The following is a 12,288-nucleotide window of genomic DNA, read 5'->3' as shown; positions in this document are numbered from 1 at the left end:
AGCCAATTGGTTTGGTTCCAAATGGAGGATCAACCAGCTTCCAAGTGCCATTCTTTATGAGGGCATCATACTCCTTCTGCATCGCTTCTTTCCTTTCATCATGAGAAGCAGCTTCTTTGAAGGAAGTTGGTTCAAAATATGTAGACAAGTTCAATTCACAATCATAAGTAACATCCATATCAACAGGTGAATTAGAGTTATCTACATCACCTCCATCTTGTCGGTTTGTATTTCTGGTTCCTGTTTTTCCAATTTCATCAGGATGAACACTTTCAAGTGTCTTTGTCAGCCACTTTGGGGGACATTTCTGAGATGGTCCAGGCTGCTATGTTGATTGAGTTGGGACTGAATCAAGATTAAGTCTCCCAATTCTATCAATTACATCACTTAAAGCATCATCCGTTGTTGGAGTGTCATGCAGGGGAGATTGTTCTTCAGAAGAAGATTCCACATGTTGATCTAGTATAGGAATCCCCCCTTCAAGATGTGGAATCTGATTATCAAACTCTTGAAATGATTTCGTTTTTGTGAATCTATCCAAGCGATCAAGTTGCTGCTCAACAACAGTGTCAGATTTGGATGATTCAAGAAAAATGACATCTCTAGATACAACAAACTTTTTATTTACTTCATCATAGAGACGGTATGCTTTAGAGGTGTTTGAGTACCCCAGGAAGATACACTTATGACTTCTAGCACCAAGTTTGTTTCTATGTACCTTTGGTATTAAAGCATAACAGGTGGAACCAAAAATCCTGAGATGTTTTACCGAAGGAACATGTCCATACCACAATTCATAAGGAGTCTTGTTTCTTATAGCACTAGATGGACATCTATTCTTTATATATGCAGCACATAGAACAGCATAAGCCCAAAACATTATCTTTACATTTTTGAAGAAAAGCATGGATCGTACCATATTCAAGATTGTTCTGTTCATTCTTTCAGCTACACCATTTTGTTGAGGATTATAAGGCACAATTGTTTGATATTTAATCCCATGTTTGCGAAGATAGTGTTCAAATTCATTTGATGTATATTCTTTTCCATTATCAGTGCAAATAGACCCAATATGAGATTGTGCATCATTTTCAATCCATTTATGAAAATTCTTGAATGTTTGAAAAGCATCAGATTTGTTCTTCAATAAATAAACCCAACACATTCTGGTGTAATCATCAATAAATGTCATGATATATTTGTTTCCATTTGCAGAAGGAACAGGCATTGGACCACATAAATCTGAATGAATGAGTTCAAGCTTCCTATGTGCTCTTGAATGTGAATCATGAAAAGACTGTTTGCTATGTTTTCCTAGAATGCAAGCATCACATTGCTTATGTTTTCTAGGAATTGTAGGCAAACCAGCAACACCATTTTTCTTCAACAAGTGAAGACTATCATAGTTTAAATGTCCAAATATAGCATGCCATAATAAACTTGACGGAAGTGTACCTTCTTCATGATGAGAAATATATGAGAAATGTTGTGCATGAGCAGAGGTTCCTTGCAGTTTAAGAAGTCTTTCTTCTTCTATTCCCCTCATGACAAGTGAGTGGTCAGATGCCTTTCTTACCTCAAGCTTTCCATCAAACATATGAATGGAGTGACCTTGCTGGCGGATGTGGACCAAGGACATCAATTTTCTCTTGAGTTGTGGGAAATATAGAACACGATCCAGAAGAAATTCTGGAAGACCAGGCAGTTTAAGCCTGATTGTGCCAAGCCCTGATGGCTTGATTTTTGACTGATTTGCAAAGTATACTGCTCCATCAACATTGTCAGTGAAATCTTCAAAAAAATCTTTCCTATGAGTCATATGACAGGTTGCTCCTGAATCAAGCAACCAATCATTTTTCGAAGAAGCAAGTGAAGCATTAAACAAGTCTTCATTTACTCCAATGTTACATTGTGCCTCAATATAGTGAGCGGATTCAGGTGCTTTACCTTTGTCTGTGTCATCAGTTTTACCTTTCTGCTGATTTCTTCTCTGCTCAATTTTGTCCCATGGTAGCTTGCATGTAGAAGCATCATGTGATCCATTTCGTTTGCAGCGAATGCAATGCAGATCTGCCTTTTTTGCTTGAGAATGTCTGCCCCCCCTGCCTATGAAGTATCTTCCTCTTCCTCTTCATCCACCTCTTCCTCTTGTAGAATCTTGAGCAGGATGCTTTTCTTTATGAGCAAGGCAAACAGTCTCTTCAGAATATTCAGGGATTGTTTTCTTTCCAAAGGCTTTCTCTCTTTCAGCAAACTTTTTCACAAGAGACTCAAAGGTTATGTCTTTAAGATTTCCATTTGCTTGTAAAGACTCAAGATAATTGGAGTAGGTAGGATAGAGTGCTTTGAGAAAGGAAATAAGAGAGATATCCAGCTCAACCTTAGTGGATTTAATATCATGCATTATAGACTTTATTTAAGATGCAAGAGCAAGGGGATCATTATTTTTCAGTTCAAGAGTGAAGAGTTTAATCATGAGCTGAACAACTTCAAGTGCAGAATGTGAATCATAGAGTTCTTTTAGCTTTTGTAAAGCTTCAAAGGCAGTGGAATAGGATGAAATATGACGACTTACTTCTTCATTTACAGATGCTGCGATCAATGCATAGGCTTTGCTGTTCTTGTTTTCCCAAATGGCGAGTTCTTTGTCTGATGTAGGCTGCACAGGGTCTTTGTCTTCTTCTCCGACACACACTCCTTTCCACAACTCATTGTAGATGAGGGTGTGTTTTACCATCCGAGACCATTCAGAGTAGTTCTCCTTGCCAGTGAGAACTATTCCGACCATAGAAATGATTGAATGCATTCTGTAAAAAAATACTTCTGCTGATAAAAAAATATTTCTGCTGATATACAGTGAAATTGTACTCAAAAGATTTCTGTGGGAAATAACTTTGGTTGTTTAAAAATAATCAGTCATTTACCGCGAGCTCTACAAAGTTGGAGCAGCAACGATATTAACCGCGAGCTCTACAAAGTTGGAGCAGCAACAGTATTACAATTTCAAAATTTACTGAAAAGACTAAAAAATCACCATAAATCCCTTTGATTCTCTAGACCTGAGCCCATAACCAGCTGTTCATCCATACATTCACTCATATCATAACTTCAATATTTACAAGATTATCTGAATACTTAAAAATTACAATGATGCAAACTCGGAAATGTTTGTCAATATTTGAACAGTTTGTTAAAAAATGCTAAAGAGCTGCTGCATCGACCTCAATGTGATTCAGACGCATCTCATTCATTCCCGATACTTGGCACATAAAAGAATAATAAAAGAAGGTAGCCACTTCAATCCCAAATCATTCTCTTCGGTGAGTTTGTGTTCTTCAATAGTTGACCACGCTCATCGAATTGGATGGTACATCACATCCAGATTGGCATCTGTATCAAAAGCAGAAAGTGCAACCACAAAGCACCTTATCAAAAAACACGTGAAGCATATAGCTGTCACACAGCCAACCTCATGTAGCTTCTTTCTGCACCCTTTAGACTCAATTGGAAACCGCCTCAGCATTAAAAATAGCCTTCCTCCATATAGCAGGAAACCCAACGCTGCAAAAAATGATATAACTGCAACAAACAGTTTTGCAATTGCCTCCGCAACATTGCTGTCATCAATCCAAAGATATATCCAAATGCAAATCTGAATAAAATAAATTACACCATTTATAATATAATAGGCAACAGCGCCAGGAAGCGGAGGATACTATAACCCCGTGCAGAGGGTGACCCCACCGATTCAATTACGAACTGGAGATTCCATTAAGGGAGCCTCGACGCCATCATTTGCAGCGCAAATCGACCAAGAAAAAACAGTATTGTTTCTCAATAGACCACGAGAACATTCATTGCAGTATAAAAGTTTGATTCATGCCTTCTCTGCTAACGTCCACGGTTTAGGCCAGCTAAACAAAGTTGAATTGCGTTTTGGGTATATCAATCGGTGTTTGGGCACAAAGAACCGATGAACCGCGCGAATCTGAGGTTTGAAAACGGTTACCATGTAGATGTGCAGGGTATGATGAGGCCGACAGTAAATGACAAAGATTTCATTAGGCAGCAAAAACGGATGCGTAGAGATTCAATGAGGTGCAGAGAATCACGCAGAGGACAGAGCGCTGGCAGAGGCAGAGACAAGCGTTCAGGTAGAGCCACCAGGCAAACGTTTCAGACAGAGGCGTTATGGCCAGAGGAGTTACAAGGAATCTGGGACTGGGACCTGTGCTCTGATACCATGTCACGCCAGGGTAACTCCAGAATGAGCGGAAGAAAAACTGATATCTAATTTCATCAGAGAACTATTGATTATATACAAGAAGAAGACAGAATAGTTCATCTTCTTGATGACTGTTCACGTTCCAGTTCACCCATCCGTTGAGGATTAGGTGTCAACAAAGTGAAAGATCACATCGAGCATCAAGAAATGAATCCGACCATATCTTGTAAAGGATTGGAAGAAATTACCACTCCTCAAAATCTAGAGATAGAAGGATATATCAAGAAGAAAAAGGTTCAAGCAGAGAAAGATCACATCGAGCATCAACAACAAGTTCTCCAACTTTTAAAGGATAACGCCACTTCAGTGCAAAATCAAACGAAACAATAGGTAGATCAACATCGTAGTGAAAAATGTTTTGATGTAGGTGATTGGGTATTTTTAATGCTACATCTCAAGCAAGCTATTTATGAGAAGGAAATGTTGGCAATACTAGATGCACTTAAAAAATGGCGACCTCACCGAATGGGAAGACTCTTCAAGGATGAGGATGTGCAAGCATTGTTTTGTGCTATTTATATTATCCAACCAAATTGGATAAAAGAAGCAAGGATGAATGGAAGAAGGATGAAGAAGTATGGCCATTTATTCAAAAGTTGCAAAAGATCCCAATTCAAACAATATTGCCAGAAATTGAAGAAGAAGGAAAAATCATATTGGAACTTGGAGCAGTCATAGAAACAAGAACCCGACAGCTACGAAATCGATCAATTTCAGAGTATCTCATCAAGTGGAAGAACTTACTGTAGAGCCTTGAACCTGTACCTTCCCATACACCTCTCAGCCTCCTTTTCCCACTCATTTCATCCACCAAGTTGATTAAATCATTGTATTTTAGGACTTTTTACATGGTTTTCTAACTATGCTAATGACTGTTGTTTGGTTTAGAATTTTGGTTCAGAGTGCTGCGTTTCCGCAACCTACACAGGTTTCCGCAGCTGATCCAGGTTTCTGCAGCCAGCACAGGATTCCGCAACTGTTTTATTAAACGATATGTTACAGGTGTCCTCCGAGAAGATGAGCCACATGGGCAAGTTCCAGGGGTCAAGGGCATGGCACGTGTCCCTCCAGATCACCCAGAATAGCCATAAAAGCCCGCGGTCAACGAAGAGGCAAATACCGGTCAACACAAGTGTTCAGCGGTGGCACGGCTCTGCGTTGCTCTGTTTTTGGGCACGTGAAGCTAGGTGGCATCATCCTCAGCCACGGAGACAATCTAGAAGCACGAATCCAACAGCCATACTCTCCAGATTGAATGAACACGATGACAGTTACCTAGATCCGAGGACGCAGAGGATTCACGTGTTTTTAAACAGCTGGTTGAATAGCATAGATCTCGTTAAAATAGTTTGCTTTCTCCTTATAAATAAAGCGTCCTTGAACGCTATAGAGTTAATCGTTTTGTAATCGTTTTTAATGTAATTTTGAGCTCCCCACTGTACTTTTACATTTGCTGTCAATACATGAGAAGACTGTTTTGCATTTAAGCGTATAACTGCTCCTTGAACCGGCTGAAGTAGGCAGAGGGCCCCTGTTTGCTGAAGCCCTGTACAGTAACCTTTAATTTCTTGCATTTCTTTTTCTTGTTTCATGTATATTAGCTGTACAGATGTCTTTTAAATTGCTGCATTTTTATTTATTTTCAACATGTATATTAGCTGTACATAAACTTTGATTTCTGTTGATTTACATTTCTGCACTTTTATGTTCATGACTGATCAGTGTGTTATGCAGGTTTCTTAGGCAAGCCCGGGACAGTTTTCCTTCTTTTCTTTTCATAACTAGTGGCATGCGTGATCATCTTGTCTATGTTGCTGACCTTCATTGTTTTTCAGTTTTGATTTTCCTTACTGTCATTTCTTTAACTTGCATATTTACTTTCTGCTCTTAGATATCAAGTTGTTCATCTACTGATGGTTCCTTTTCCATAATCAAATAACTTTATTGGGAGCCAAAATATCACTTAGTATAGCTTGATTTAGTTTGCTTTAGAACTCACATTACTTGACTTATTCATAACTGTTTCTTACATGATAAATTCAGCTGAAAGGCAAAAGGTTAAGAGAAAGTTAAAGTATTGTGACTAGTCTCTTTTATGTAGTTTCACTTAGATTTCACATTGCTTAACATTTCATGATATCTTTTCATGGAGAAGATTAATTTGAAGAGTTGAAATAGTGTGAGATAGTTGTTCTTACTTTTAGTTGGATTTAATATAGATTTCATTTTCATTTTCATTCAACAGCAGAGATACTGGGCCGATGTCATTAGTCCTTTATTTGATGTCTTTATTTTCCTTTAAGAGTTGATTTTATTGCAGTTGTTGTTCAAGCTTTCTTGTAGAATACTTTTTAAGTTTTGAGAAATCATTTAGAGATCACCACAATCATCCACATTTCACTTGCTTTATTACATTTCCATCACATCACAGTAGGAAAGATACATTCGAAAACAAACTTAAAAAAAAGCTAAAAACGACAAAAGACTAAGAAAAGGTTATCTAAGTACATATAGTACACCTCACTTCATCAGCTTACGAGCCCCGGGTTGACATTTAAAAGTTGCAATTTAGACATCACTAAATTGACCAAACATTTTGGCGCCGTTGCCGGGGAAGTGAAATTAGGTAGTCAATTTCTAAAAAAAATTAAGAAAATTTCAAGGAAGGAAAAATTGATAACCTCTCAAAGTATGCTCTCCTCTTGCACCTAGAGTGATCTGGAGGATCAGAAAAGAGAAAGTTATTGGTTTAATAGTTTCTTGAGTATGCTCTCTTCTTGCACCTAGAGTGACCTGGAAGATCAAAAAGAGAATTATTAGCCCGACTTGAAGAAAAATAAAAAAAAATGACATGCATAGAGCAAGAGATTCTAGGGGAAGGTTTTTAGCTAGAACCAAGAGTTCGATTTTTACAAGTCCATCTACTTCAAGGAATAGACAAGAGACACCTCCATCATCTCCAACTTACACTCCTAGCCCTAGGATTCCTGGAATTCAAGAGGCAGGAGTCGACTCTCCCATACCTTCCATCGAATCTGAATTAGAAAGATATCCTTTCCTTCCTTCTACAGAGAGACAAATTGTAATTGAATAAGTAGAGTCATCTGAAGAAGAAGAGGGAGAAATTCCTTCTCGTTCACCCTTAGTAGAAGAACTAGAAGACTCTGAAGTCTCCAGGGAAACTACTATGACAGAGGAAGGAGCAACTGGATTTGGTAGAGGTAGAGGTAGAGGAGGAGGAGGAAACAATGGAGGAGGTAGAGGTAACATTGGGGGAAATAGGGATGGAGATAACTCATTTGGATTTCCTATAGTCGATGAGGACTCCCGAGCCACCATGAAAAACATCTCACCATCTGTCCTCCCAAACTTCCATGGGTTAAGGAATGAGGACCCTGAAACATTTCTATTTGAGTTTGAAGTCGTGTGTCGAACTTATGATTATCTGGAAGACTCTCAAAAACTCAAACTGTTTCCTTCAACATTGAAAGGAGCAGCCTTGAAATGGTTCATGGGATTACTCACTCAATCCATTAGGTCTTGGAATGATATGAAACAAACATTTTTGGATAGGTACCTGGACTATTGTATGCCCACCAATCACAAGGATGAGGTATTCAAAATGGTGCAAAGAGAAGATGAAAACTTGGAGGATTTACTTGAAAGATTTCAATACAACCTGAAAAGAGAAAAAATGAGTAATTTAGATGAGGAGACCTTGAAAGCCCTTCTATTAAAAGCCATTAGAGATGAATGGATAGATATTTTGAACATGATGGGGAAGGGAGATATATCTCAACTTTCACTCAATGATATAGCAGAGCTATGTGTCCATCTCTCAAGGGGGAAATGTAAAACTCAAAAAGGGCCTAGAGATCCTTCTCTCATCAGAGCAAACAAATCTGCAACTGGATCAGTAAGTAGGGCTGAGATTGGCAACATGCTTGATGAATTCAAAACTGACATCTTAGGGAGTCTTAGTGAACAACTAGACACCCTTAAGATTCACAACAAACAGAAAGCAGAAGCTGAGGCTTTGGCCATCTTTTGCCCAAAATGTAGGAAGAAACATGCTCTAAGGGAATGTCCCTTAGATGCAAAAGTTGTATAAACATGTGTAATTTGTTCAGAGAATCATGAGACCAAGGATTGTCCTTCAATTCCTGGGCTCAAAACTGTCTTTCAAGAAGATCCAAATACAATCGAATCTCTCTGTTTTGTTGCAAGGAGACCTTGGCAGGGGCAACAAAATCAAGGGTTTAGCAACTCTATGAATTTTCAACCCCCACCAAATTGGAATCCTTGGCAACAACCTTGGTCCCAACCTCAAAATCCTTTTCAATCATGGGTACAAGGTATGCAAAATCCTTATGGGAGATTTGCTCAATTTTATCAATATCCCCCATCTTTTCAAAACCAACAAGCTCCACAACTTCCAAATCAAAATCCACAACTATCATTGCCATTTCCACAACAACAACAACAACAACCTTCTCAACAGAATCCAAATTCTCAACTCTTTCTTCCATTCCAACAGAAGTCAAACCAACTTCCTTCTTAGCCATTGCCAAACCCCAATAATAAAAACCCTCAAAATGCTTACATGATGGAAGGTCAACAATTTCCTACCTATATGATTGTTCCTCTCAATGAAGTACAACTCAGATCAGGTAGAGTCCTAGATAAACCTTCTATAAATGCTCAAAAGCAAAGCATTTTTGAGGAAGAGTCTCTTGAAGCCAATAAGGGTTCTGAAGCATCTCTTCAAAACCCAAACACTCAAAAAGAAAAAGAAAAAGAATTAACCCCCACAAATCCCATAGTTGAGCAACCTGCATCTTTATCCACACCTCCTTTTCCTGAAAGATTACAAATTGACAAAGGAGTGGAAAAACAAATTTGGTTGCCTGACTATAATTTTCTAGATGAATTGAAGAATGTCTGTATCAAGATTCCCTTGTTACAAGCCATTAAAGAGATTCCTATTCTAGCAAAAACAATAAAGGAGTTGAGTCTTAAAAGACCAGGAAGGAAACCAAGAGATACCAGAAGGATCCACCTGGTAGGGAAAATTGCAGATATCATGATGGGAAAAATTACTATGCAGAAATATGTAGTTCCCGGTAGCCCAATTGTTAAAACACATATCAATGGGGTAGAAATACCAAATACTTTGATTTATTTAGGGGCTACTATCAACATCATGAGTAGACAGACTATGGAACAGCTAAAACTTCCTAATCTTCTTTTTACACCTACCTTATTGCAACTTGCAGATCGATCAATTATTAAACTAGATGGTGTATTAGAAGACATTCCAGTCTCCTTAGACTCTTGGGAATATCCAGTGGATTTCATGATTTTAACTCCCAAGAGTAATCTAGGAGGACATCCTCTTATTTTAGGAAGACCTTGGCTAGCCACAGCTGATGCTTTCATAAGTTGTAGGTCTGGGGATATGTATATTTCTGATGGTAATTCGACAAAGAAGTTCAATCTGTATCCTCCAGCAAAAGCAATTACAGAAATAGGAGATAATGAGTGGGTTGATGATGAAGATACTATACAACCTGTCTTTACCATTTCTGAGATCAGTGAAGATAGTCAAATTCTGAACACATTAGAAAAATTTGAACCATCTTCAGAATATGACCACACACAATTTCAGTTGGATTCTGACATTGAGTGTCTATCATCTAGACAAATGTCTCTTTTATCTATGCAAGAGTTTGGTAGTTCTGCCATTAAGATTTTTCCAGGAAAAACATTGAATATCAACAGAAACTTGGAAAAATCACAACAGGGGGAGCTAACCAAAATCTTGCAAAAACATTCTACTGCATTTGCATGGGAGTATACTGATATGAAAGGTATTGACCCTAAGACTTGCATTCATCACATCTACATTGAGGAAAACAGTAGACCAATCAGACAACCTCAAAGAAGGATGAATCCAAACCTTAGGGAGATAGTGAAAGAAGAGCTCCAAAAGTTACTTAATGTAAACTTCATTTACCCCATTTTAGATAGCCGGTGGGTTTCTCCTTTGGTTATAGTACCTAAAAAGAATGGTAAATGGAGGGTTTGCATTGATTACAGGGAATTGAACAAAGAAACTTTGAAGGATCACTTTCCTTTGCCCTTTATTGATCAAGTATTAGATACTTTAGCAGGTAAAAAGTATTTCTCATTTTTGGATGGTTTTAGTGGTTACAATCAGATTCAGGTAGCACCCGAAGATCAGGACAAGACCACATTTACTTGTCCATGGGGAACTTTTGCTTACTGAGTACTTCCTTTTGGATTATGTAATGCACCTGCAACATTTCAAAGGGCAGTACTAGGAATCTTTTCTGATCTAATTCATGATTGTGTAGAGGTTTATATGGATGATTTTACAGTTTATGGTAATTCATTTGAAGAGGCATTAGAAAATTTGGAAAAAGTCCTTATAAGATGTAAAGAAACAAATCTTTCACTAAGTCATGAAAAATGTTTTATGATGTTTACTGAAGGGATTGTTTTAGGACATCATATTTCAGGAGATGGAATTAAAGTTGATAGATCAAAAGTTGAAGTCATCTCCAAGTTACCTATTCCAAATTGTCAAAAAGATGTTAGAAGTTTTCTTGGATTTATTGGATATTATAGAAGATTTATTGAAAACTTCACCAAGATAGCATCTCCGCTCTTCAAATTACTTACAAAAGACTGTGAATTCAATTGGGATCCTGACTATCAATCTGCATTTGAAACTTTGAAAACAAGAATATCTGAAGCACCCATTTTGAGAGGGCCAAATTGGAAACTTCCTTTCCATATTTCTACAGATGCTTCAGATACAGCTCTAGGAGCTGCGTTGGGTCAAAAGGATTTAGTTCCTTATGCCATTTACTACACCAGTAAAAATTTGACTCCTACTGAGTTAAATTATACTGTGACTGAAAAAGAGTTCTTAGCCGTTGTTCATGCAATCAACAAGTTTAGACACTATATAACTGGCTATGAAACTTTTGTCCATACTGATCATTCTACAATTAGATATCTCATGAACAAACCTATTACTAATGGCAGAGTTACAAGATGGCTTTTACTTTTACAAGAATTCAATATTACTGTGTTAGATAGACTAGGGAAACAAAATACAGTAGCTGATTTCTTGTCTAGAATCCAAAATACTAACGAAGATTCTCCTGTAGAGGATAAGTTTCCAGATGAATATTTGTTTGCAATAACTACTAAAACTCCTTGGTATGCAGATATTGCTAACTATTTGGTTACAGGGAAGCTACCTCCACACTTATTTCCTAATGAGAAAAGGAAAATTATTCAGGAGAGTTCAAATTATTCATGGATTTCTAATGAATTGTTCAAAACAGGGCTAGATTGTGTGATCAGAAGATGTGTTCGGGAAGATGAAATGCTTGACATCCTTAAGGCATGTCATGATGAACCGTAAGGTGGACACTTTGCTGACAAGAGGACGGCCTATAAAATCCTTTCTTTAGGATATTTTTGGCCTTCTCTCTTCAAAGATGCAAAACAATATGTTAGAAGGTGTGACAGTTGCCAAAGAGTTGGGAGACCAACTCTTTCAAATGAAATGCCATTACAACCACAGGTACTCATCGAACCCTTTGAAAAATGGGCTTTAGATTTCATTGGACCTATTAATCCACCATCTAGACAAAAGAAGTATATATTGGTTTGCACTGATTATGTTACTAAATGGGTAGAAGCCAAGGCATTGCCTTCTGCCACTGAAAATTCGGTTGTTCAATTTCTTTTTGAGAATATTTTTACTCGTTTTTGTGTCCCAGGAGAAATTGTGACAGATCAGGGAAGTCAATTTACATATAACTTGAAGGAGAAGCTGATGGAAGAATACAAAATCAAGCACAGAAAATCTACTCCATACCATCCGCAAGCAAATGGTCAAGTGGAATCTACAAACAAAGTTCTTGAGAGCATCATCACCAAAACTGTTCATCTCCACAGAAGAG

The 12,288-nt window shown here is 37.8% G+C and overlaps 1 pseudogene; it reads right to left on the bottom strand.

Moving 5' to 3' along the window:
• Window positions 1–3,352: 3,352 nt before the first annotated feature.
• LOC149209169 (tobamovirus multiplication protein 1 pseudogene) overlaps window positions 3,353–12,288 on the bottom strand; it is a 168,145-nt pseudogene continuing 159,209 nt past the window's right edge.

The sequence above is a fragment of the Pinus tabuliformis genome, chromosome 1_2, assembly GCF_031772625.1.
Source record: "Pinus tabuliformis cultivar Carrire ecotype Pingquan chromosome 1_2, CPIR1, whole genome shotgun sequence".
NCBI lineage: Eukaryota > Viridiplantae > Streptophyta > Pinopsida > Pinales > Pinaceae > Pinus > Pinus tabuliformis.
Note: the sequence above shows the minus strand (reverse complement) of the source record. Positions and strands in the feature narration are given on the sequence as shown.